This window comes from Cnephaeus nilssonii (assembly GCF_951640355.1).
Source record: "Cnephaeus nilssonii genome assembly, chromosome: 11".
Taxonomy (NCBI): domain Eukaryota; kingdom Metazoa; phylum Chordata; class Mammalia; order Chiroptera; family Vespertilionidae; genus Cnephaeus; species Cnephaeus nilssonii.
The window spans coordinates 59,475,940-59,503,210 of NC_137082.1; positions in this window are offsets into that span (position 1 = coordinate 59,475,940).

Genomic DNA, 27,271 nt, shown 5'->3' on the forward strand with positions numbered 1-27,271 from the left:
TCTGATTCTGCCATCTGCGCTCTAGCGTGTGTGCTCCAGACAATACATGACCCTTGCTCTGTGCATCATCCTGAACAATGTGGGCTTTTTCTTACAAAGCACAGCGCAGTGAAAGGCCCTTTTTGGATTTGAACTGGGAGTAAAGAGGAGGAAGGGAGGAAGGGGAGAGAGGACCCCATCTCTTCTCTCTGCTGTTGCACTGATTCTGGCCATGTTGATTTCCAGATGGACGACCCTTGGGGTGCCTGCCTGCCCGAATCCATGGGCCAAGGCTCATGGGAGCCCCCCCGCCCCCACCCCACCCCCAGCGGTCACAAGGGAGCTGCTTCCTACAGCATCCCAGTTTCATCCCCGGCGCAGGCTCGCAGATCCCTCTGTCTCCGAATATTTTCCTGGGAGACACCATATGTGTGAACTAAGTTTATAAAGCAGTACGTTTAAGAATAAATTTCAAGATGCTATTTTTCAGCAGCCTATGAATCACTTCAACTCATTTGCAAAATAAACTGTTTGCCAGAGGAAATTCGTTTTTGATGACCATAGAGAGAATGAAAGTCGAAATAATGGGGCTTTTCCCTCCTGATAGTCATGATATTCTGCCCGGGGGCATAGGAGTGGGTAGCCGTATAGCTTATTAAATGCAAACTCGTGAGTAAGAAAAATATACATCACATGTAGTACAGGGGATCAGACTCTAGTTTTCAGAGCTGCATGGCATTTGTCAAACAAGTTGGACTTTATTTTGGTCTTTTACCAGGAGTGGGAAGATGAATATTATAATTTTAAAAAAAAGATCTTACAGAGTTGCTCTATGCCTTTTAAAAATGTTTTTACTTATTTTATTTTATTTTATTTTTCCATCACCTTTTATCCCCTCTATGCCCTCTACCACCTCCACCCATTCCTCTCCACCCCCACAATCACCACACTGTTGTCCATGTCCAGGAGTTCTCCCTCTCTGTCTCTTTTTTTCTCAATCCCTCCACCACCCCGCCCCCCAGCTGTCTGCCTGCTTTCTCTCTATGAGTCTGTCTTTATGAGTATCTGTGCCTTGATTTACCAAAAAGCCACGTATCTCACCACCTGATAATAAGAGGCATGTCTGAATGATCCTTCCTGGGGGGAATGTTGGATGAGAGCCTGCTACTGATACGGAATGTGGTCTGTGCCTGGGTGATGGGTGGAGAGAGTGCACGTGCAATGGAGAGCCAGACGCCCTGCGTGTTGGCGGCTCTCAGATGCCTTGTTTTTGTTTGATCGTTGCTAGCTGCCTTGTTGTGGCTCTGTGATTGTCAGCCGCTTTGTGCCTCTCCCGTTCCCCGTGCTCAGCCTGTTGTTTCCCTATCCCCGTCTAGAGAAGGGAAGCAGGGCCAGCTAATGATGATAAAGGATGTGTGTAGAAAGCAATCAGCACTGCTTCGTCAGGAGCGGAGCCAGGATTTAGGCCATGCCCGCTGATCAGAGCCCTTTGAAAGGATTCCCTCACTTCTGCAGGGCGCCTCCCAGACTGTGCCAGGGAATTGTCTGGTGAAAGGCCGCAGGTCACAGACAGGTGCGCCCGCGAACTGCTGACTGCTTCAAGATGGATTGCAGCGGGATTAAGAAACTGCAGGAATGCGCTTGTTTACCTGCTGCGGTAATTGTACAAATGGTGCTGGCTTCTCTTTTCTAGCACGATTTCTTTGAGCAATTCCAGGTAAGGGTGTGTTTCTAAAAATCAATCCTGATTGGGCCACCGGGGATCAAACCAGTTGAGCTGAGTGATCCGTATATGAACCCTGTGTGAGCCTTGAGCGTTATGAATGCTAGAAACGGGGTTTATATGCAGGCACAGAAGGGAAGTGGGGTATCAACACTGGGTTCAAAAGCAGGTCCCAGGTGCGTGCTGAGTAGAATTCAGTTGCTTCTGGCTTCCTGCTGACCACAGAGTAAGAAACATCTTGGCCCAGGCTAGTCTGGTTCCTTACGGCTTAGAGAGTTGAAAGCAAGTGGGTTTGGTTTGACTTAATGCCAGCATGCATGCTTAGCTGGTGCGCAGTGTGAAACAAATTTCTTTAAAAGTGTAAACACTGAGACGGCAGGCGCCAAATCCTGTTTGGTGCTTAAGGAATAGCCACAAATTATTTTATTGATTTTTTAATTTTGTTTACTTCCTGGGCCTTTAGCTTTTCCTCAAGGCAGGCCCTGGGCAGAGTGTTCCAGGCAGGAAAGGGGAGGTCCTGGGGGGTTCCCTGGGCAGCAGTTTCCTGCGAACTTGGAGCTTGGAGATTGGGTTAGACCCCAATCAGTAGCTTGACATTGTTAAAGGCACTGTCCTTGTTGGCATGGTGGTGTTGCAGGACACTACATGTATGTCCATGCCCGACCATGTATGCTCATGCATGCACCACATGACAGAGTGTGTTTGTATATACCTATGATATAGCACTTGACACACGGGAAATGCTGGAGTTCCCCGGTGCTATCCCTGAGGATAGGGCTGAATATCATTCATCTTTTTTTTAAAAAAAATATATTTCTTTATTGATTTCAGAGAGTAAGGAAGAGGTAGAGAGAGATAGAAACATCAATGATGAGAGAGAATCATTGATTGGCTGCCTCCTGCACGCCCTCCACTGGGGATCAAGCCTGCAACCCGGGCATGTGCCCTTGACCAGAATCCAACCCGGGATCCTTCAGCCCGCAGGCTGATGCTCTATCCACTGAGCCAAACTGGCCAGGGCTCCTTCATTTTTTTTGTTGTTGTTGATCCTCCTCCGAGGATATTTTTCCCATTGATTTTTAGGGAGAGTGGAAGAGAGAGGGAAAGACAGAGAGAAACATCAATGGGAAAGAAACACATTGATTGGTTGGCTCCTTCACGCACCCTGACCAGAGCCTGGGCTGGGGAGGAGTCTGCAACCAAGATACGTGCCCTTGATCTGAATCGAACCCAGGACTTTTTGGTCTGCTCTACCCACTGAGCCAAACTGGCTAGGGCCCTTCATCCTTTTATATCCCAGTGGCTAACATAGTGAATACCCTCAAGGAGTTACAGAGATAATACCAACTTGTAAGAAAGAAGCCCCAAGTGATAGCCCTAAATTAACTTCATGCCGAACTACAACCCCTACACAAATGTAATCAATGAGCAATGAGAGGGATACTCTAAAAAACAGACCTGCTCTGGGTTAAATGCAAATGTGCACTAATAACATTATTTGCCTTCTGATACAGTGTAATATGAAGTACACAATATCTCCGATGAAGTACTCTTTCCAAGCAACCTGAATTTAATTAACTTTTAGATATAATTTCACAGGAAATTCAGAGAATAAAGGAATAAGATAAATAACACCAAAAAGAAACAATGATACAAACCAGACTGTGGGACACTCTATTAGGCATGTGGCTCAGCCTCTAAAATAAGAGATTTAAATTAGAAACTTAAATATTATTCTCAAAAAATGAGGAGGGTAACGTTCTTGATTCTGAAAAAGACTTAAGAGACATAACACCCAAATGTAGTGTGTGCTCCTTTATGTGGGAGCCTCGTTTGGAAAAGGAAAAGCCATAAAAGATACTGGGGCTAACTGGTCAAAGTGAAGCCTGAACAAGAAATTAAATGATATTAAACAATCTATAATAATAAAAGTGTAATATGCTAATTAGACCAGACGTCCTTCTAGATGTCCTTCCTTCCAGACAAAGCCATAGTGAGCAGGGGGGTGGGGGGAGAGGAGGGGGGCCGTAGCAGAGGCGGCAAGCGGGGCTGGGACCAAGGCCCTTGCACAAATTTCATGTATTGGGCCTCTAGTTACATATGAAAAAGCAACTGTTGGATCTAGATGGTGGGTGTTCATTTACCAGTCTTTCTATTTTTCTGTGTGATCTTGGGATTCTGGTTCACAGTAGAGGAGTCTTGAAGGGAAAGACCCTGAATATCGCAAATATAATTTTGTCTGGATTCATCCTTTCCCTAACAGGTTTGGCTCCAGGCCACAGAACAAAAACCAACTCTCTCCTGTGAGAAATGGAAACATATTTCAGTGTTTCCATTGAAGCTTAGTTTGCTTTTGCATCAAGAGTCATCTGCAATAGCAACTGTCCCAATGTGCTCCTAAGAGTCGATTAATAGTAACATTGTTTGTAAGGAAATATTCTCGCTTCAATTCTTATTCAACTTATATTGAAATAGCAGTAGTGAACACATTGGAGAACTGCTAAGATATTAGCAGGGAATCATTTAAAATGTTGTGTATAAGTATCCACCATGAGGACTTTGGGGCACTGAGAGAATGGTAGCTTCAATTTTGACTAAGCCAAAATCAGATGGGGATGGGGCATGGGGAGGGCAAAGATGACCATTTGTGGCCTGGAGAGAAGGTGGGGGAGCATCCCTAAAATAAGATTGTAGAAAGAGATTAAAAGTTGTCACCTTACTGAGTGTTTCTCCCCCAAAGAGAATATTTGCATCTATGATATTTCTGCCTCAAGATGAATTTAATTTCAGGCTAATTGAGTCAGATTACAAATCAAATCTATTTAATGTAAACAGAAATCCAGTTAGGCTTCAACCTTTCCACCTGAGTGACTCTGCTAATTGAATTCTAGATTCCTCTCTCTCTCGCGCTCTCTCTCTCTCTCTCTCTCTCTCTCTCTCTCTCTCTCTCTCTCCTTCTCTCTCTGACTTTCTCCCAAGTCAGACTGCCTGTGGTCAGTTCACCTCATGATTTTCAAAGATGGAGATCAGCCCTGACAGAGAGCCTGACAACACCAGGCAACCCTGGATGCTCCAGTTTAGGGGATCAACACCTCGAAGGCCACCATTCACTCCCTTAACTTGATCTGCACCATGGCCAATACAATAACACACATTGAGAAATACTTTTTCAACTAATGACAGGCTCCATATCATTTTTTGGAATGTGAATTAATTTTTGTAATACCCATTTCAATGTACAAAGCATCTTGCTTACTATCTCATTGATCCTTATATTAAAATGACCTTGTGAGTTAACTCTGAAACACTAAGAAGAGCTTGCAGATTAATAAAAACTGGCGTTATTATTGTTGAAGTTCAAAGAGGTTAAACGAGCCTATTTAAAAATCACAAAGCTAGCTAGTGGTAATGCCACAAACATATATATGATGGTATTTGTCACTTAGGATGCCATGGTTTGTTTGTTTGTTTCTTAACTACTCCGCTTCAAAGATTGAATACTGCTAGCACTAATCATAAATCTTAAGAGAATCTGATCTTGTAGTTGAAATTTTGAACCTAAATAATGGATGAAGAGAGTGTCTGAGAGGCTGGTAGGGTCCTCTTGGGTGTTACAATATTCTGTTAATTCCATCTCAGGGTACCCAATGTGCATGTGGGAAGCAAAGTGTCGCCCCTAGAAAAGGAATGTGTTTGTGTTCATTCCTGAACAGCCACTCCATTGGCACCCTGACTCGCCCTGATGCTTGTCTTTATTGTGTGCCTCGGTGAAGACAGCATGGTAGACTCATGTCCACGTGTGCAGACCACACAGCAAAAATGCCCAGGCACAAATTGCTGTCACCAGTATAATCTTTCGACAACACACTTCTACACATGATGCTTCAATGGCTTTCCTGCTAACTGAGCCACCTGGCCAGGGCTAAATCTATGTTGTTTTAAGCCATTGAGTTTGTGGCAATTTGTTACAGCAACAACATGACACTAATAGTTTTTGAAGAAAAGTTAGTTGAATGGAAAAAAAAATAAGTGACTGTAAATGAAAGAATGAATAAATTCAAGGGTTTATGAATTATACTCTTTTCTTGCTTCTCATGGCTAACCACAATGGGAGATATTATCACAGCTAACGGCATTGTTTAACGTGCTTCAATATTTTGGGGGTATCCAATTAAAATGCAAAGGTTTTACCTGGGGTTCTGGGAAGGTGGTGAACCGATCTCTCCACATCCATAGACTGCCATTGTAGATAGGGTAAGATTTGAGAGAATATAAGGGAAGACAGGATTTTGTGGGATGAAGGATTTGAAGAACCTGGTTAACAGGGTCCCTGTAAGTCAGCAGAGGGAAGGTCTTGGTTAGTCAGAGGGCTTCCCAACTGTGATATCCTGGTAGCACAGCCTGACCTGGGAAGGGGACCATGGGCAGGGTAGAGAAGGACAATAATCATCAAAATTGTACCTCACCTGCCCAAGAACTGGCAGGATTTTTGCAGAGTCTCTTATTTCTGTCTAAAGACAAATTCTTACCCTTTTCAGGACAAAAGTTCAGGATAAAAGTATTTTTATTCAATATATATTTTACTTCCCAGTGACTGACATGTCCTCTTTTAACTTTAATTAGAAACCAAACTGAATAAAATACTTGACTTTGACATATTGTAGTGATTTAAAAGAACTTTTCAACTCCAGTACCAAAAACACGAAACAGTAATTGAAAAGGCTGTTAGCATGGCCCTCCAACCACCTCTAGGGCACAGGGAAAGGCTAAATTAATCAAAATGGTAATCATGCCACAAATCAATTACTACTTAGGGTTATTTCTACTAAAGTTGAACATAAAACTCTTCACATCTCCTAAACTACAATCTAATTGTGGTCTTTCTTTAAAAATAAGCCATCCCTGTCCTGGCCGGGTGGCTTGTTTGGTTGGAGTGTCATCCTGTACACCAAAAAAGTTGTGGGTTCGATTCCCAGACAGGGCACATACCTAGTTTACAGTTCAATACCTGTTCAGGGTGCAGACAAGAGGCAACAGATTGATGTCCCTTTCTCTCTCTCTCTCTCTCTCTCTCTCTCTCTCTCTCTGTCTCTCTTCCTCTCTCTCTAAAATTAATAAACATATCCTTGGGTGAGAATTAAAAAAACACCCATTCCTTATAAGACACACACTCACACACATCTTGTCTTGAGCTATTAGTTGAGAGGCAATCATCTCCTCCATTTTCTCAAATAGCATGTATCATTCATACAGAGCCAGAGAATAATTTGAATGAAATTGAATGAGATTTTTCTTAGCTTCAAATGAATTGGAGTGAGAGATAATAATGCTTTCTATTTTTTTTTCCTATCCTACAAGCTCGGTTCTTACCTTAAAAAAACAAAACAAACAAAAAGCTCTTCCTAGTGTTTCAGATTTAAATACATTATATTTAATCAGTTTCTAAATTTTAACTACTTCTGATTCTTTTAACTGTTCAGAAAGGCTTCCAGAGATTTTCAGATCTCCCAGTCAACTGAAATCAAGCCCATAAAGCATCAGCAAAAGCAGAATGTTGCCTGGCCCTCTCCAAATGACCTCTTGGTCTCCAGGTCTCCATGTTGGAACTGCATCTCCCTGTCAAACTAAAAGATTAAAAACCAAATATTTCAATCAAATAAAATTACTTTAATAAAACATCTCCTGAGAAAGAAAGAGGAGAGAGAATACTTGGGTACAAGTTCCAAGCAAACCTTGACACATAGATATAATTTTACACTAGACTGGAACCATGTTTTACTTGCTACTGTGATTTATTTTTGCCAGACTAAAAAAAAAAAAAAATCAAATGCTTTGGGGAAGAATAAACAAGAACATTCTAAATTAAGTTGCACAAAAATTTTTTCACACTTTCTACTCGAGTGCCTATATGCATTTTCCATTGTCTCTCATATTACCTATGAAGTTGTAGCTCATTGCTTTATATCCCATGCCTTTTCAGATACAGATGTATGATTGAAAATTGCAGCTCAGTTTTCTTAACTCTGAGTGTTTGATTCTATGCTTCTTGAATTTCCTCATCTCACAGGTTTTGCTCAGTTCCCCAATTCCTGTTTAGTTTTGCCCATAAATTCATAACTATGGGCTAATTCTCATTGGGAAAGTTACCCATACTTTATCTGTACTGATAAATTATGAAATGTTTGCTCATAGCCTGGGTTTTTTTTTAAAACTACTGGTTTGTCTAACAACAACACAATGACATCACAGATAATTCTTAAGCAAATGGAAATGATCCTCCCTTAAGATCACAGGTTCAAGAGGACAGAGGGAGGACAATACGCTTAGAACAATCTACTTTACCAGAAGTTCTAGAATTACTTATTTTAAATAAAAATAATATGATATTAGGCAGAAAGTTTTAGCTCTGACAAAGCCCATTAAAGAAATTTGCAATCACTTATCTTCTCTTGAATGCTTCTACAAGGGACCTCTGACCACAGTGTTTTAGTCAAAGCATATGTTGGCAGCCATCTGCACAGTAGCACCAAATATAAATTTCAAGGGGAAGAAAGAAAGCCACATTTGGAAAATAACTCATCTACAGACTTTAAATATTTTAGAGCAGATTGTGTCTCTACATTCTGAGTAAGTTGTGAAACTCAGAAGCTCTGTCAATAAGTAATGTTGAGACTTTTACCTCTATTTTCTGAGTTTCTGTGCCTGTCATTTTATCTTTTTAAGTCTTCTTACTGATTTATAAAATTGAGTTAAGCCCTGATCAGGTGCATGGTGCGTTGATTAGAGTAACGCACCTTGCACCAAAAGGTTGTGGGTTAGATTTGAGGTCAGGGCACATATCTAGGTTGCAGGTTCCATTCCCGGTCAGGGCTCCTATGTCGTATGGAAGGCAACCAATCAATGTTTCTCTCTCTCTCTTTCTCTCTCTCTCTCTCTCTCTCTCTCTCTCTCTCTCTCTCTCTCTTCCCCTACCTCTTTCTCTAAAAATAAATTTAAGAAAACATATCCTCAGATAAGGGTTAAAAAAATTTAGTTAATACTCTTCTCAGCCAACCAGGTGTTGGTATTATGAGGATAAAGAAGAAATTACTCTGAATTACCTAAAACATGACATTTATTATTCAACAAATATTTATTGAGCACATATTTCATTCTGTTCTACTACAGTCACTTTAGCACAATACGATATTCTTTAATGTGACTCAGTCCCTATGCAATTGATCAATAGGGAATTGACTTCAGTTTAACACACACGTCATGTTGGCAAATAGGTGATTTTTCCAGTGTGATAATGTTCTGACAAGATCAGGAGCCAGCTTTCTCACAATTAAATAAGTATTTGCAATGTTGAAGACCTTAATGAAAAAGTTGGAGTCATGCAGAAACCTCTTCTGCAAGTAGTGGCTGCTATAGTGGTTTCAAGAACAGTGACATTTTTCAATATGTCAATTGTTCTGAACCATTAGCTGCATTAGAATCATCTGGAAAATTTGTTAAAACACAGATTGCTAGGCTCCTCCTCTTTTTCCACCCCCATCCCCAGGGCTTTAAGATTCAGTGAGTCTAGTGTGGCTCAGTTGGTTCAGTGTTGTCCCATGCACCGAGAGGTCGCCAGTTTGATTCCAGTCAGGGCACATTCCTGGGGTTGCAGGCTTGATCCCCCGTAGGCAGTGTGCAGGAGGCAGCTGACCCATGCTTCTCTCTCACATTGATGTGTCTCCCTCTCTTCCCTCTCCCTTCCTCTTCTCTAAAATCAATAAAACCATATTTTAAAAAAAGAATTTGCATTTCTAACAAATGTCACATGACACCAAAGCATCTGAGGGCCACACTTTAAGAACCAGTGCATATGTTACACTACCTAGGGAAGCTGTAAAAGCAGATGAAGAATTTACAAAGGCTGTTTTTTTCTACGTTAACAAATATTGACTATGAAGAGGCTACCTCCAGATTATATGTGTTATGTTAATGAAACTGGTCTCTATCAGAGCACATGTCTTTATAGGACCTATATCTTGAGGGAGAAAATAGGAGTCCCAGAGTCTAAGGCTGCTATGAGGTCTGGACTGTGAATCTAAACACAAATGCCAGTGGAGATTTAACTGTGCTACTATTTTTAAAACAAGTTGCTGTTATTTTTGTTACTTCTTTGATGACAACTTTCTACAGGTTTTGAGTGTAACACTTTTTTAATGTTTAATAAATCCTTATTGTTCAGATTATTACAGTTGTTCCTCTTTTTTCCTCCCATAGCTCCTCTCCACCCGGTTCCCACCCCACCCTCTGCCCTTACCCCTCCAGCCCCCGCACTGTCCTCATCCATAGGTGTACGATTTTTGTCCAGTCTCTTCCTGCACCCCACACACCCCTTTCCCCCTGAGAATTGTGAGTCCACTCCCTTTCTATGCCCCTGATTCTATTATATTCACCAGTTTATTCTGTTCATCAGATTTTTTATTCACTTGATATTTAGATTCACTTGTTGATAGATATGTATTTATTACATATTCACTTGTTGATAGATATGTTCATAATTTTTATCTTTACCTTTTTCTTCTTCTCCCTCTTCTTAAAGAATACCCTTCAGCATTTCATATAATACCTGTTTGGCAGTAATGAACTCCTTTAGCTTTTTTTATCTGTGAAGCTCTTTATCTGACATTCAATTCTGAATGATAGCTTTGCTGGGTAGAGTAATCTTGGTTGTAGGTTCTTGCTATTCATCACTTTGAATATTTCTTGCCACTCCCTTCTGGCCTGCATAGTTTCTGTTGAGAAATCAGCTGACAATCTTATGGGTGCTCCCTTGTAGGTAACTGTTTTTCTCTTGCTGCTTTTAATATTCTCTCTTTGTCTTTTGCCCTTGGTATTTTAATTATGAAGTGTCTTGGTGTGGTTCTCTTTGGATTCATTTTGTTTGGGGTTCTCTGCGCTTCCTGGACTTGTAAGTCTATTTCTTTCACCAGGTGGGGGAAGTTTTCTGTCATTACTTCTTCAAATAGGTTTTCAATATCTTGCTCTCTCTCTTCTTCTGGCACCCCCATAATTCGGATGATGGTACGCTTGAAGTTATCCCAGAGGCTCCTTACACTATCTTTATATTTTTGGATTCTTTTTTCTTTTTGTTTTTCCGGTTGGGTGTTTTTTGCTTCTTTGTATTTCAAATCTTTGACTTGATTCTTGCGATCTTCTAGGCTGCTGTTAGATCTCTGTATATTATTTTTTATTTCAACCAGTGTATGCTTAATTTCTAGTTGGTCCTTTTTCATATCCTCAAGGGTCTCACTAAATTTATTTGTAGTTTCTAGAAGATTCTTGAAAAACCTTATAACCTTGAACTCTATATCCAGTCATTTGCTTTCCTCCATTTCTTTCATTTGTGACTTGTTTCTTTGTCTCCGCATTTTGGCTGCTTCCCTGAGTTGATAGAGTGGCTTTGTGTGCTAGGTGTCCTATAGGGCCCAGTCGTTCAGCCTCCCCAGTTACCTGAGGTGGACACTCTTGGTGCACCCCTTTTTGGGCTGTGTGCACAGTCTTGTTGTAGTTAAGCCTTGATTGTTTTTGGTATCACTGAGGAATTGACCTTCAGGCCAATTGGCTGTGAGGATCAGTTGTATCTATGATGGGAGAACTTCTGTGCTGGAGATACCATATGGGGCAAGACTTGCTTCAGTGGGGCTTTGGTGCTCACTGAGTCTGCCCCCCTGAGTGTGTCCCTTATGGATCTTAGGAGTTGTAATCTGGATGGTCCCACTCTGACCACTGGGTACACTGGCTCTTGGATCTTCAAGGAGGTGCAAATTTAGCCTCTGCCTGAGGTCAGCCAGCAGAGCTACGGAGAGATCTGCAGATTCCTCTTCTTTGTTTGGGGTTTGGAGGTGCCCAGATGATGCCCAGCTGTGAAGCAATGCGAGCTGCTGTGGAGCCTTGGGCCTTCTTTTGGAAGTTCTGGGGCTCTCTGACCCAGCTGCAGTTTGTTAGGTAATTTTAGATTGCAAAGGGCCAGGCCATTCATATGCAAAAGCCTCTGTGCACAGCTGGGGTGGGGTTCTAAATTGGGTGGGGTGGGGTCTCAGGGAATCAGCAGGGCTGAGGGAACAGCAATGGCTGACCTTCAGCTCTGCCCTAAGAGGCATCCGGGTCTCAGTGTCCCGCGGTAATCACTGCAAGTACCTCTGAGAGAAAGCTGCCCTTGTGTTCTGGCCCGATGCCAGACAGTCCAGTTTCCCCCTGTATGAGTCTGGGTCCCCAGAGTCTCGCCTGGGACTGGAGTTCAGAGCAGTCAGGAGCTTGTGTCTCCCTCCCAATTGAAAAAGACTACCGTGTCCTCAGTTGCCAGCCCTTTTCTGTGCACGCGCCTCCATACTTCCGCACTTTACTTGCAGCTCCTCTGAGTCTCAGTGTGCTTTTCTCTTCCCTTCTAGTTGTAGAATTTCCACTCAGCCAGCCTTCCTGTGGTTCTCAATGATGTCCGTTTTGTCTTTTAGTTGTAGTTTTGAAGTGGTTGTGCGAAGCAGCAAGTTTAGGTGTTTACCTATGCTGCCATCTTGGTTTCTCCTCGAGTGTTCTACTTTAACCCTATTTTTCCCCATAAGTCCTATAGCTTTTAGCATGTAATTTTTCAGAACATAAGGCTTTTCAGGACCACAAATAGTGCATTAAATTAGATAATTAATAAAATAATTATGTTAATAAAGTGAAGATTAATAAGACTAAAATTAGCACTATAATGTAGCTTACTAGAGCTATAGAAAGAAATTCTTATCAAATCTATGATAATGACCCAAGAGTAGAAGATGAAGAACCCACGAATGGAGGTGGAGTTGATGAAACAGAAGTTAGGAGGGCCTAATAAATATACCTTGTAAAACTGTGTTAAACGCCTTCCCTGAATTTGTCAAACCATCACCTGCAGCAGCTGAGCTAGACCAGCCTGCAGTGCTAAAGCTTTGGAGATTACAAAGTCTTAATTGGGGCAGAAAACCTTCAGGTATTTTGCTGATAAAACAAACTCCTCCATGTCAGCTTAAATTAAACAATCCTGCTTTCCTTGAGCATATTTTGAACGTAGTTTTTCTTTCCACATGCTTCCCTTTGGGGCTCTCCACTTAACTCCAGTTTTGCCAAGCAGTTTGCATTCTGTTCACTAGGGACACCTGTTCATTCCCCTGGAAAGAGCTCAGTTGAAGGTGCTCCTGGGAGGCTATGGAGGAGGGAAAGGATGGCAGTGCTGGTAAGAAGTGAGGAAAGAGCTTGCAGGAGAGGGTCCCTGGCGTTTGCCCCGAGTCCTGACAGAAGCCCTGCCATGCATCTCCCTTCCATCTATGAATGAAGCAAAACTGCAACCCCCTAAAGCTAAAGGTAGAGGAGATAGAAGCGATGGCTGTTCCTAACCTGTGTAGTAAATACCAGTTTTCTGTGTTCTCTAACCCATGTATCAGGGGGTCAGATTACAGGAAGTCGATTTTGGGGGTGTCACTAGCACTTTAGTAGTTTGCTGAATGGAGAATTTATCTGAATGTAGAATTTATCTAAACTTAGCTGAATGGAGAATTTATCCTTGGACCAAGATGTAAGAGAATGTTAATATTTAACCCTGTGTAAGCTTCTAGTAGCTGATTTGGCTAAATCAAGACAATGTGAGAATTGAGTGAAAACTTGAAAATGCGCTTCTCAAATGAGTTAAGGTGGGGAAATCAAAGGCACAAATCTGGTGAACTGGTGTCTGCAAAGTCGTCGGAAAAGAACTTACTAGTTAAATAATGAAATTGGGATCTTAATGATGAAGGGAAGTTACTTTGTTTATTTGTTTGTTTCCTTTTTTTTTTTTAACACAATGGTGTTTATATAAATGCCGCAGTCTTGTGCTGGTGGAGTGGTTATTGTAGGTTTGGAGAAAAGGAGTATAAGGACTTCTGACTTAATTAAAATGTCCATTTTAAGTAAGTATTCCAGTTCCTGTGGTGATGACAGCCAAGGGTTCATTAGCTGGAAGTAAACTGTCTGACAATGATCAGATTAACAGTTTACCTTGAGAGACCTAAGGTTATTCAATAGTTATAAATGCAGTAAGTTCTCCAACTGCTATAGTCTTAATCAAACCTCCCTGAGTGTAGGCATTTTTGAAGCAATTAAAATGCAAGATAATTTACTTGCATATGTAAACTGTATGGTATGTAACTAAAACCTGTGTTTAAAAATGTATTTTGTACCTTGACATGCATTGGAGTCTCTATTAGAAACATTCCTTACCATGGTATAGAGCAATAGTTCCCATTAGAATCACCTGGAAGCCTGCACCCCAGCCCCCACCTCCAACCTCCCATCCCAACCCCCAGACAGTCTAATGGAACTTGAATTTCTTACAAGTTGCCAGGTGATGTTGAAACTGGTGCTTGGGGATTATACTTTGAGAAGCATGTTCACATAGAAAAGATATGGGGTGGTAAGAGACTCCACTAGGAGTTATGGGAGCTGGTGTCCCTTGTAATTAGCTATCAACAACCAAGGTCGAGCTACTTGGTTTTTGTAGGGTTGTTTTGATGGCTTCTTACAATTCTGTGTTTTGAATTTCTTTTTTAAAAATAAATCTTTATTGTTCAGATTATTACAATTGTTCTTCTTTTTCCCCCATAGCTCCCCTCCACCCAATTCCCACCCCACCCTCTGCCCTTACCCCCCCTTCACTGTCCTCATCCATAGGTGTACGATTTTTGTCCAGTCTCTTCCTGCACCCCACACACCCCTTTCCCCCTGAGAATTGTGAGTCCACTCCCTTTCTATGCCCCTGATTCTATTATATTCACCAGTTTATTCTGTTCATCAGATTTTTTATTCACTTGATATTTAGATTCACTTGTTGATACATATGTATTTGTTGTTCATAATTTTTATCTTTACCTTTTTCTTCTTCTCCCTCTTCTTAAAGAATACCTTTCAGCATTTCATATAATACTGGTTTGGCGGTGATGAACTCCTTTAGCTTTTTCTTATCTGTGAAGTTCTTTATCTGACCTTCAATTCTGAATGATAGCTTTGCTGAGTAGAGTAATCTTGGTTGTAGGTTCTTGCTATTCATCACTTTGAATATTTCTTGCCACTCCCTTCTGGCATGCATAGTTTCTGTTGAGAAATCAGCTGACAATCTTATGGGTGCTCCCTTGTAGGTAACTAACTGTTTTTCTCTTGCTGCTTTTAATATTCTCTCTTTGTCTTTTGCCCTTGGTATTTTAATTATGATGTGTCTTGGTGTGGTTCTCTTTGAATTCATTTTGTTTGGGGTTCTCTGCACTTCCTGGACTTGTAAGTCTATTTCTTTCACCAGGTGGGGGAAATTTTCTGTCATTATTTCTTTAAATAGGTTTTCAATATCTTGCTCTCTCTCTTCTTCTGGCACCCCCATAATTTGGATGTTGGTACGCTTGAAGTTATCCCAGAGGCTCCTTACACTATCTTTATATTTTTGGATTCTTTTTTCTTTTTGCTTTTCCGGTTGGGTGTTTTTTGCTTCTTTGTATTTCAAATCTTTGACTTGATTCTTGCAATCCTCTAGTCTGCTGTTGGATCTCTGTATATTATTTTTTATTTCAACCAGTGTATGCTTAATTTCTAGTTGGTCCTTTTTCATATCCTCGAGGGTCTCACTAAATTTATCAGCCTTTTCTAGAAAATTCTTGAAAAACCTTATAACTGTGGTTTTGAACTCTATATCCAGTCGTTTGCTTTCCTCCATTTCTTTCATTTGTGACCTGTTTCTTTGTCTCTGCAATTTGGCTGCTTCCCTGAGTTGATAGAGTGGCTTTGTGTGCTAGATGTCCTATAGGGCCCAGTCGTTCAGCCTCCCCAGTTACCTGAGGTAGACACTCTTGGTGCACCCCTTTTTGGGCTGTGTGCACAGTCTTGTTGTAGTTAAGCCTTGATTGTTGTTGGTATCACTGGGAGGAATTGACCTCCAGGGCAATTGGCTGTGAGGATCAGTTGTATCTATGATGGGAGAACTTCTGTGCTGGAGACACCATATGGGGCAAGACTTGCTTCAGTGGGGCTTTGGTGTGTGCCCCCTGAGTGTGTCCCTTATGGATCTTAGGAGTTGTAATCTGGATGGTCCCACTCTGACCACTGGGTACACTGGCTCTTGGATCTCCAAGGAGGTGCAAATTTAGCCTCTGCCTGAGGCCACCCAGCTTGAGCTACAGAGAGATCTGCAGATTCCTCTTCTTTGTTTGGGTTTTGGAGGTGCCCAGATGAGGCCCAGCTGTGAAGCAATACAAGTTGCTGCAGGGCCTTGGGCCTTCTTTTGGATGTTCTGGGTCACACTGACTCAGCTGCAGTTTGTTAGGTAAGTTTAGAATTCATAGGACCATTCATATGCAAAAGCCTCTGCACTCAGCTTGGATGGGGCGGAGTCTCAGGGCGGAGCAATCAGCAATGGCTTCATGGGGCGGGATCACAGGGCGGAGCAGACAGCAATGGCTTCCCATCAGCCCTGCCCTAAAAGGCCCCTGGGTCTCAGTGTCCCACGGTAACCGCTGCAAGCACCTCTGAGAGAAAGCCGCCCTCGCGTTTCACCCGCTGCTAGACAATCCAGTTTCTACCCGTATGAATCTGGGTCCCCAGAGTCTTGTGCGGAATTGGAGTTCAGAGCAGTCGGAAGCTTTTGTCTCCCTCCCAATTGAGAAAGCCAGCAGAGTACTCAGTTGCCAGCCCTCTCTGCATGCGCGCCTCCGTACCTCTGCCTTTACTTCCGCAGCTCCTATGAGTCTCAGTGTGCTTTCCTCTTTCCTTCTAGTTGTAGATATTTCACTCATCCAGCATTTCTGTGCTTCTGGATGATGTCCGTTTTGTCTTTTAGTTGTAGTTTTGAAGTGGTTGTGCGAGGCAGCAGTTTAGGTGTTTACCTATGCTGCCATCTTGGTTTCTCAGCTTGAGTTTCTTTTAAAATATATATATATTTTTATTGATTTCAGAGATGAAGGGAGGGGTTGAGAGAGATATAAACATCAATGATGAGAGAGAATCATTAATCAGCTGCTTCCTGAACACCCCCTACAGGGGATTGAGCCCGCAACCCAAGCATATGCCCTTGACCGAATCAAACCTGGGACCCTTTATTCCACAGGCTGATGCTCTATCCACTGAGCAAAACCAGCTAGGGCTGTGTGTAAGTCTTGTGTGAAATTACTGGCAAATAGAGAATTCTGTTTAACAGTTCTGGTTAATGGTACTTTATCAATTCTTCCTAAAACTCCTTTCTGACAGTGAATGTTTTCCCCTAGAATGCTTGAGGAAAAAAAAAAAAAAAAAACAACTTATGTTGTCGACCAATTATTTTATAATCAACAAATGTTCAATTTTAGATCAATAGATTATGTCTTGGGAAAGAGCTCTGATTATCCAGGAGGCAAAGCCCTGGGCCATGCTCCTGAGTTTGCCTGAGCTGCTTTAATTCAAGACTACTTTATCTAGACATTTTAAGAGACTAGGAAGGCTTGTTGATTATTTTCTTTTAGATTATGCCACATATATGAAAAGTCACTGAGCAATAATTTCTGGAAAATCTCATTTGCCAAAGGAAAAGAAAGCAGCAAAATTTATCTTGTATTTCAGGCAAGGAACAGAAAAGCAGGAGGTAACTTGGTAAAATTGAGAAACCATTATTTACAGCATTGTTATGTTAATTGATCTTTCTCGATCTGAACTATCCCACTTTTAAATAGTTAGGATAGTATGGGGGTAGGGTAAATGCCCTAGTTGAGATTTGAACTCCTTGAATGTTGTTGTTACCTATTTTAAATTACACACACACACACACACACACACACACATATATATATATATATTAAAATTTTTATATTTATGTAGTTTTAAAATAATTTAAACTTATTTAAAATTTGTAAATTTTAATATATAAATTTAAAAACATTTTATTGTGGTAAAATATATATAACATAAAATTTACCATTTCAACCATTTTTAAGTATACCACTCAGTAGTATGATGTATAACCATAGTTGTGCCACCATCACTACCATCCACTTCCAGAATTTTCATCTTTCCAAACTGAAATTCTCCACCCATTAAACAATAGATCCCCATTACCTCCTTCCCACAGCCCCTGGAAACCACCATTCTACTTTCTGTTTCTATGCATGCGACTACTCTAAATATCTCATGTAAGTGGAAATCATACAATATTTTGTTTTGTTTTGTTTTGTTTTGTTTTGTTTTTTGGTGACTGGCTTCTTTCACTTAGCATGATATCCTCGTGGTTGATCCATGTTGTAGCATGTATCAGAATTTTCTTCCATTTTAAGGCTGAATAATATTCTAGGGTATGTAGAGAACACATTTTGTTTATACATTTACCTATCAACAGACATTTAGGTTGCTTCTAGCTTTTGGCTACTGTGAATAATGCTGCTATGAACATTGTTGTACAAATATCTGTTCAAGTCCTTTGAATGTTGTTTTATTTAGAAACTAGAGGCCCAGTGCTCAAAATTCATGCACTGGGGGTGTGTCCCTCAGCCTTGCCTGCACCCTCTCCAATCTGGGACCCCTCGAGGGATGTCCGACTGCTGGTTTAGGCTCGATCCCCTAGGGGCTGCTGGCTCCTAACCACTCGCCTGCCTGGCTGCCTGATTGCCCCTAACCACTCCCCTACCAGCCTGATTGATGCCTAACTGCTCCCCTGACAGCCTGATCACTCCCAACTGCCCTCCCCTGCAGGCCTGATCACCCCCAACTGCCCTCCCCTGCAGTCCTGATCGCCCCCAACTGCCCTCCCCTGCCAGCCATCTTGTGACGACATTGGGGTGGCCATCTTGTGGTGGGCATTTTTTGATGATGTGGGGGAAGCCATCTTGTGATGACATGGGGGTGGCCATCTTGTGATGACATGGGGGTGGCCATCTTGTGAAAACGTGGGGGCAGCCATCTTGTGACATGAGGCCGTGAGGGTCAATTTGCATATTATCTCTTTATTATATAGGATTATTAAGCATTGGTGCATGATTCAGTAACATAAAAACAGAATAATTTAGAAGTAATTCTCAGGCTTCTTACCTATAACAAGCATATAATATTACTTTTAATAAATCTTCACTGGCTAAATAAATAAATAAGTCTCCACAGGCTATTCTACCTTTTCCTCACACTATAATCCCAAACTAATGAATGGTCTTACCTGGGGAATATAGACACATATTTCCTTAATTGGAGTCATCAGGGCATCCTTCTAGAAAACCCGTTTGAGTATCATTTTATCAATTTTATTTTCAGTTGAGCATGGACCAAGAGGAGAATGGTGACCAGTTTTCCTTTATGGATACTGACAGGAAAATGTTTGATTGTATCTGGCCATTTCTGTGCTAACCCTCCCTCATTTCTTCTTTGGTCATCATTTTGGTTTAAAACCTGCTACAAAACAAAAATCTTTTGATTGGAGGGGAAAAGCCATTAAATTTGCCAATAGAAAAGGAAGATATTTTTTTCTATAGTGTGACTAAAATTCCAACCCCATGTAAAAGTTCTGTCATTTCTGCAAAATGATTTCATCTCACATTTGGAAAAGAATAAATATTACATAATGTGGTGCATTTGGAAGATACATGAGCAAAGTATAACAAACTGGAACACATTTATGAGGACTATCAAACCACAAGCTGAGCACACTTTGAAATTACCTTGGTACTAAGAAAAGAAACCATTAAGGCTAATATGTAGAATATAGATTTTCAATAAGGTAGGACCAATTATCTCTCAATTTTAAATAACACATTCTGTGTAAAATAATAATTGCTTATAACAATAATCCAAAAAAGTTCCCTGTCATCCAAAGGCCTCAATGAAATTGATAATTTTAATGATTCCTTTAAGCATTAAAAAGTTGATTTCTGAGTGTTATGATGTCATTGCACAATTAGCCTTTTAAATGTCATATAAATCAGGCAGGAATAAAAATAATATTAACTTACATTTGAACTGTACTTTATTTATTTGTATAAATATCTTTATTGAGATATAATTCACACACCATACAATTTGCTCAAAGTGTGAAATTCAATCATTTTTCACATATTCACAAATATACGCAACCATCACCAGAGTCAATTTTAGAACATTTTTCTCACCTGAGTAAGAAGCTGTACCCTTTAGCTGTCACCTCCCTCAACCCACTTCTCAAACCCCTCAGCCCTAATCTGCTTTCTGTCTCTGTAGAGTTCCTTATTCTGTACTTTCATATGAATGGAAGTATATAATATGCGGTCTTTTGTTCCTGGATTCTTTTAGTCAGTATCATGTTTTCAGGGTTCATCCATGTTGTAGCATGGATCAGTGTGATTGCTTTTTATGACCAAACTAGAGGCCCGGTGCATGAAATTCGTGCACTGGGAGAGGTGTCCCTCAGCCCAGCCTGCACCCTCTCCAGTGGGATCGGGCCTAAACGGGCAGTCGGACATCCCTCTCACAATCCAGGACTGCTGGGTCCCAATTGCTCGCCTGCCTGCCTGCCTGATTGCCCCTAACCGCTTCAACCTACTAGCTTGATCACCCCCTAACCACTCCCCTGCCAGCCTGATCAACACCTAACTGCTCCCCTGCTGGCCAGATTGCCCCTAACTGCCCTCCCCTGCCTGCCTGGTCGCCCCTAACTGTCCTCCCCTGCAGGACTGGTCACCCCCAACTGCCCTTCCCTGCTGGCCCGGTCACTGCTAACTGCCCTCCCTTGCCAGCCTGGTCACCCCTAATTGCCCTCCCCTGCCAGCCTGGTCACCTCCAACTGCCCTCCCCTGCAGGCCTGGTCGCCCCTAACTGTCCTCCCTTGCAGGCCTGATCGCCCCCAACTGCCCTGCCCTGCTGGCCTGATCGCCCACAACTGCCCTCCCTTGCAGGCCTGGTCCCTCCCAAATGCCCTCCCCTGCTGGCCATCTTGTGGCGGCCATCTTATGTTCACATGGGGGCAGCCATCTTTGACCACATAGGGGCGGCCATCTTGTGTGTTGGAGTGGTGGTCAATTTGCATATTACTCTTTTATTAGATAGGATAATAAAGAGGTAATTACTCTTTTATTAGATAGGATAATAAAGAGGTAATATGCAAATTAACCACCACTCCAACACACAAGGTGGCCACCCCCATGTGGTCAAAGATGGCTGCCCCCATGTGGACACAAGATGGCCGCCACAAGATGGCCAGCAGGGGAGGGCAGTTGGGAGGGACCAGGCCTGCAAGGGAGGGCAGTTGGGGCGATCAGGCCAGCAGGGCAAGGCAGTTGGGAGGGACCAGGCCTGCCAGGGAGGGCAGTTGTGGGCAATCAAGCCTGCAGGGGAGGCCAGTTAGGGGTGACCAGGCCGGCAGAGGAGGGAAGTTGGGGGAGACCGGGCCTGCAGGGAAGAACATTTGGGGGGGACCCAGGTCTGTAGGGGAGAGCAGTTGGGGGGACCAGGCCTGCAGGGGAGGACAGTTAGGGGCATCAGGCTAGCAGGGGAGCTGTTAGGCATCAATCAGGCTGGCAGGGGAGTGGTTAGGGGGTGATCAGGCTGGCAGGCAGAAGCGGTTAGGGGTATCAGGAAGGCAGGCAGAAGCGGTTAGGGGTATCAGGAAGGCAGGCAGGTGAGCAGTTGGGAGCCAGCATTCCTGGATTGTGAGAGGGATGTCCGACTGCCTGGTAGGATCGGCCCTAAACAGGCAGTCGGACATCCCTTGAGGGGTCTCAGATTGGAGAGGGTACAGTCTGGGCTGAGGGACACCCCTCCCCCCGCCCCATGCACGAATTTCGTGCACCAGGCCTCTAGTATAGGATAATATTCCATTGTATGGATATATCACATTTTGTTTATCTATTTGTCTGTTGGACATCTGGGTTGTTTCCAGCTTTTGGATATTATAAATAATGCTGCTATCAGGATCTGTGTACAAGTTTTTGTATGGAGTATGTTTCAATTTCTCCTGGATATACACCTAGTAATGGAATTGCTTGGTCATATGGAAACTCCATTTTTAATCATTTGAAGAACAGCTAGACTGTTTTCCAAATGGCTGCACCATTTTACAGTCCCTACCAGTAGTGTATGAAGGTTCTGATTTCTTCACTTCTCACCAAACTAGTTATTAGCTGACTTTTAGATTCTAGTCATCCTGGTAAAGGAGTATCTCATTGTGGTTTTGATTTGCATTTCCTTCATGACTAGTGATGTCAAGCATCTTTTCAGGTGCTTATTGACTATTGGCATATCTTTCTTAGAGACATGCATATTCCAATCCTTTGTTCATTTTTAGATTGGGATATTTGTCTTTTTATTATTGAGTTGTAAGAGTTTTTTTATCTATTCTACATACAAGTGCCTTATCAGATACATGCAAATATTTTTCCCACTCTGCAAATATTTCACTTTCTTGATGGTTTCCTTTGAAACACAAAAGTTTTTAATGTTAATAAAATCAATTTATATTTTCTTTTCTTGTTCATGATATTTTCTTTTCTTGCTTGGGTGAGCCAGAAGAGCATGTCCTTGCAACAAGAGTCCCAAGAGAGCAAGAGAGCAAACTCCTCTGTTTAGGAGTTGAAGTGTCTCAAATCTTCCCACATTTGTAGTAGCCATGCTTATTCTGGCCAGTGGCCTGTTCCCAGGTGTGACTGACAGATAAGCACCTTTCCTATGTCATCCAGACTTTACTGGGTAAGTGTCTACTATTTGGCCATCCCTTTGCTCCTTTACAGTTAGTCATAACTAAGTTATTACAACAGTATCAATAGCTTTCAATCTAACAATTTGATGCAAGAAAGTTTCTATAGGATAATGCCGGGAAGTAGAAGAACCCTATGGGACAGGGAATGGTAATGGTGAAGAGGTAGAAAGAGATAGAGCCCAGACTACTATGCCTCATTTGGTTTTGTATTCATGATAGCTGGCACATAGTAAATAATAAGTAAATTGCTTACTGGTATGCTTAGGATGTTATAGCCATAGCAAATAAAATGAGGTATCATGAAGGAAAATTATTTCCCAAGTATTAGAGGTTTAAATTGGTCATTGTGACTCATTTCTTATCCTAATAATGATAAATTACTACTACCTTTGTCATTTACAAAACACTTATTATATGCTAGGCAGTATACTGATATATGTATGGCATGTGTATTAGATATGCATCAAGGTGTGTGTGCGTATATGTGTGTGTGTGTATGTATATATCCTACATATATTATATATATATTACATAAACATGAGTGTATTTGTATAACTTTAATTCTAACAACAATACTGCAAGGTAAGTATTATTAGCTCCATTATACAGATGAAATAACTGAGCCCAAGAACAGTTTAGCAATGGTTCTACATAACCTAGCAATATTCCTGGTTGAACTCAAGTTTGTCTGACTCCATGTCCCATAAGCCCTAAATCATTCTACCTTCTACCTTCCTACCAACAAGCATGAACTTAGATATCCTTTGCCTTTGCCAGCCTTACTTTGTAATAATTAGAATGATTTATGTATTTAATATGCTTTTCTGGGACAGTCTCCATAGAGGCAATCCTTTCCACTAACAAAAAATGATGAGAACTACTAGATTTTTTCCCCTCCTGTAGGTCCTTCTACTGTTGGGCATTTATTTAATCAGAACTTTTTGGTAGAACAAATAGGACCTTAGAAGGAGCAGAGGTTCTCAGAAGTTGTCTAGGGAGCAAATTCTCTCTATTTCTCAACCTCTTTCCATCCATCCTACCCACAGTACTTGGTAGCAAGTATTTGGGGCTGGACAGGATCATTGCTATAAGAAAATGGATAAAATTCTCCATGAAGATAGAGCTGAAACAGGCTTGGAAGAAACCTCTCTTTTGCATTGCTCTGGGACACCCAGCATGCCAGATCTTAGAAATATTGGGAGTAAGGCACCCTTCACAAGGTGACTGAATTCTCACTAAGGGTGTCATGAGCAGGACGATGCTAAGGCTTCTTCAGACCAGAGAGCAAGAGCAGAGATGAGCTCTGGTCCTACTGAGATTATTTGTGAATTTCTGTGATTTATTATACTGAGATGGTACTACAATTGATAGTGACCATAGATTCTAAGCCAAAAATCAGAGCATATTGTCTGATGGACTTTTTTTCTGATTTGAAGATTAATTTAAAAGGAAAGGTTATTATAAAAACTGACAATAAAGGAATCACTTCTCATTGAGAAGAACATTATGTAAAGTATGGATTACTGATTTTGAAAGGGTTATCTTTAGATTTCCTGCTTCAGAATCCACCTCAGGTTAAATGCAGATTCTTAGGCTCTCCTGAATCAGAATATGCCAGAATGTCTGGGAATCTGCATTTTAACACAATTCAAGACAGTTTTTTGCATATGAAAGTTTGAGAAGCACTGACTTAGGATTGCTTATTTTCAGATTTGTTGCTATAATTTAATGCAACTTTCAAGCTATGTATTTGTATGTGCCCATTCTGTGTAATAAGAAGAGGTCCCCACTCTCTGAGTACTCAAGGAAAGGTGGTTTTAAAACTGTTCTATCCTATTTAATAAAAGCCTAATATGCTGTATCTGGTTGTCCGTTCAACCAATCAAAGCATAATATGCTAATGATATGCTAAGGCCACTCAACCACTTCCTATGATGTGCACTGACCACCAGGGGGCAGATGCTCTAACCAGTAGGTTAGCTTGCTGCTTGCTGTTGGGGTCCGGCTGATCAGGACTGAGCAAGACGGGCCAGACATGCCCTGGAGCCTTCCCGTGGTCCCTCCCCAGCTGGCCAACCTCCCATGCCCCTCCCCAACCCTGATCGTGCACCGGTGGGGTCCCTTGGCCTGCCCTGCACCCTCTCGCAATCCAGGGCCACTGGGGGATGTTGGAGAGCCGGTTTTGGCCCGATCCCGCAGGCCAGGCCGAGGAACCCCACTGGTGCACAAATTCGTGCACCAGGCTTCTAATATATAAGACCAAAATTATAAATTAAATTATGTCCTTCTTAAACTTTTCTGCTTTATATTTTTAATTAGGAGTGGTTTCTTTGGTTGCTTTTAAATGTAAGTGGCTGACATATTCTCTACCTCAGAATTCAACCGTAATTTCTACAAGGAATGTTGGATTTGACACTTCTTTGGAGGACACGGTGGTTGGTGCAAAATCTAATCTAATGGACAGGCACATTAAATCTCAACAGATCCAGTTCAATATTCTTTCAGGGGAGCTGGCGTGGAGCCTAACAGAAATGCTTAGCAATCTCTGAGAGGAGAAAGGTTTGTACTGGAAATGTTGTAATGTCCTATGATTATTCCAGGATGTCTTATTTATTATTACTCACTCATCTGCCATCATGATTGTAATGTTTTAAACAAATTTTGCATATTAGGTAATGGAAGAGAGTATGCATGTGGGGGGACTTAAATTTAATTTTCATGATTGAATAGAGAAGTTAGTGCTTTAACTCTCTGCCCTGTTTACTAAAATTGAATGGCAAGAGGCCATCCAAATTTATGGAAAAGGTCTCATGACTTGGCAAGAACTTTGAGTTTGACCTGATGGAGGAAGTGAAGCCCTGAGTTGTAAGAGAAGTTGAATGAGAACTGTTGGAGAATTCACTAGGGAAGTGATATGCATAGAAGCAAGGTGTGTGTGTATGGCGGGGGTGGGGGGGGTGTTTGCTGGAACTGCCATAATAGAGTGCCATAAACTGAGTGGCTCACACAATAGAAATTTGTCTCACAGTTGTTTTTTCTCTTATTTTATTGTTAACCCTCACCTGAGGATATTTTTTCCATTGAGTGAAAGGAAGGGAAAGAGGGAGGAAGGGAGAGAGGATGGGAGGAAAGAGAGGTGTGAGAGGAGAAAGAGAGAGAGAGAGAGAGAGAGAGAGAGGCAGAGAGAGAGACAGAGAGAGGTGAGAGAGACATATGGATATGACCTATATAATAAAAGCCTAATATGCTGTATCTGGTTGTCCATCATAGTAATCACACTGAGTTCTTTTCGTCCCAAATTTCATCTTTTTTAAATTATTCAAAGATGAACTTGAAACAATGTTTTCATGCTCCTTTTAGTTTACTCCCTCTGTGTGCAGGATTTCAAAAAGCTAAATATTGATTATGCAACTAGTCTGGATGGTTTCAGAAAACATCCATCCCCCCAAACCTGCAACCCAGGTAGGTGCCCTTGACCAGAAATCAAACCTGCAACTTTCTTGTGCATTGGATGATGCTCCAACCAACTGAGCCACACCAGCCAGGACGGTTGCACAGTTTTCAAGGCTAAATGTCTAAGATCAAGATATTGGCAGGGCCATGTTCTCTCTGAAGATATTAGGAAAGATCTGTCTCAGGCCCGTATTCTAGCTTCTGTTAGTTCCTGGGCTAGCAGCAGTATAACTCTGATCTTCACATGGTATTCCCCGCTGTGTGCCTATTTCTCTGTGTCTAAGTTTGCCCTTTTTACGAGGGTACCAAGTCATATTGTATGAGGCCTTATCTTAATTAATTACATCCGAAATGACCCTTTTTCTAAATAAGGTCACATTCTGAGGTCCTGGGAGTTAGGACTTTGAAATATGAATTTTGGAGGAGCACAATTAAACCCATGAGAATCTGTGAACTAAATAGCCTAGGAAGAAAGGGTGTGAATAGTATATTAATGGTGAAAATTTTCTTTACATTTCGGCGGTGCTATCCCAGGGCTCATATTCCTATCTTTTTGAGAAAAGAAATAAATATTCAATATTGGAGTAGAAAGGTCTAATTTCATATCTTGTGGTATAGAGGGAAAAACTGAAGTCTTCAGAGTTAAAGCAAAATGCTCAGAGTCAAATAGCACAGCAGCAAATCAAAAGCTTGAACCCAAGTCTCCTTATTTCCCAGACTCCGTACCTTGTGTCTAGCTTCCTGTGAACAGCTTTGCCCTTGACACCAAACATTGGCTATCATGCTCTGCCTGTTAAATTCAAGGCCCAACCCATCCTGGAAGTGAAATTGGGCATCTCTTAAGTTGCCCCTTTCCAGTATCCTTTGCGTTGACCTTACAACTCTCCAAGGGCACAGACCAAAGTTTCATGCTGCAGTTTGGACAGTGCCCTGTGCTTTATGCACTGCTTCTTTGCTTCTCCCTCTCTCCGTCACAAGTTTCCTATACCATTGTCTCCGAGCCCAGCAAGGCTCCAAGGTGATGATCAAAAACATGTCACCTAATTTGTTTTTAAATAGATGATAGGACTGGTAATAAGCCAGTCCTCCACTCCCTCTCCCTTTCCTAGGAGTCTTGGGGTTTTCTGAATGTCTATCTTTGGAGAATTAAATAAGATGTATCATTTCTGTGGTTCATTTTGGCCAGTTAAAGGGCACAGAGTGATTAGGTAAAATATGGTCATCATAGTATTCTTCAAATTGCCAAGTGTCAGTCACCATATTTTTGTCTATTCTTAAGGCTTTGGCATCTTGGGTGGTCTATGACAAATTTAACCCATCGAGGAGTAAAGACCTTCTATGGCAATTGACATGCTGTTCAGCTTCAGTGCTTGTCTTGAGCTGTCTGGACAAACTACAGTATATATAATCACACTGAGTTCTTT